We start from the raw sequence: 724 nt of genomic DNA, 5'->3' as shown, positions 1-724 counted from the left end.
TCACAGCCCACGAGATGATGTATACATAACCAAAAGCCAACAGCCACAGTTCACCTGGTCTGACGCTGGCAAGTACCCGCACTAACGATCAAACCCGATCCTCCACACCACGTTGGCAACGCCCCCTGGGAACAGCCAGTCATCAGCCAATCACTGCTCGTCATTCCTAAACACCAGCCAATCACTGCTCACCATTCCAACACCAGTTAACCAAACGGCTTGCCTCTTACATGTAACAATGTTTAATTAAATGATTGGTAAATTCGTACCGTTAGTTAGGATTAACTAACGTTTTAGTTAACGTTAGTTTAGTTTTAACGTCGAGTTACGTTTGAGGACTACAGATTTGTATATAACATAGATTTATTATTAATGTGGCTCATCTTCCGGAATTGTCTAGTTCCTTGATATAAAAACGGAGTTGCCTAGTATAGGCCAATAGGCCTTCTGCAGTTACCTCAATTCTTATGTTCCGATGTTCACCGGTTAAGGTCTGACATCCGGCTACCACAGAGCATTCACAGGATTCGTCCGGTTAAATTACTTATTAAACTTTTAAAGCAAAATTGAATCACGTGTAAATGAGCTACGATCAAAGTGCCTCAACTTACATAGCCTCACTTTTTTTAAGTGACGCAAAAACAAATACAAAATGATCGTCGCCCCTCATTCAACAACAACAGAACAAATACAAAATATGGAGAATTGTTCAGACAATTGAAAT

Source organism: Procambarus clarkii, chromosome 14 (genome assembly GCF_040958095.1).
Source record: "Procambarus clarkii isolate CNS0578487 chromosome 14, FALCON_Pclarkii_2.0, whole genome shotgun sequence".
NCBI classification, from domain to species: Eukaryota; Metazoa; Arthropoda; class Malacostraca; order Decapoda; family Cambaridae; genus Procambarus; species Procambarus clarkii.
The sequence above is the reverse complement of the archived record's forward strand: the minus strand, read 5'-3'. Positions refer to the sequence as shown.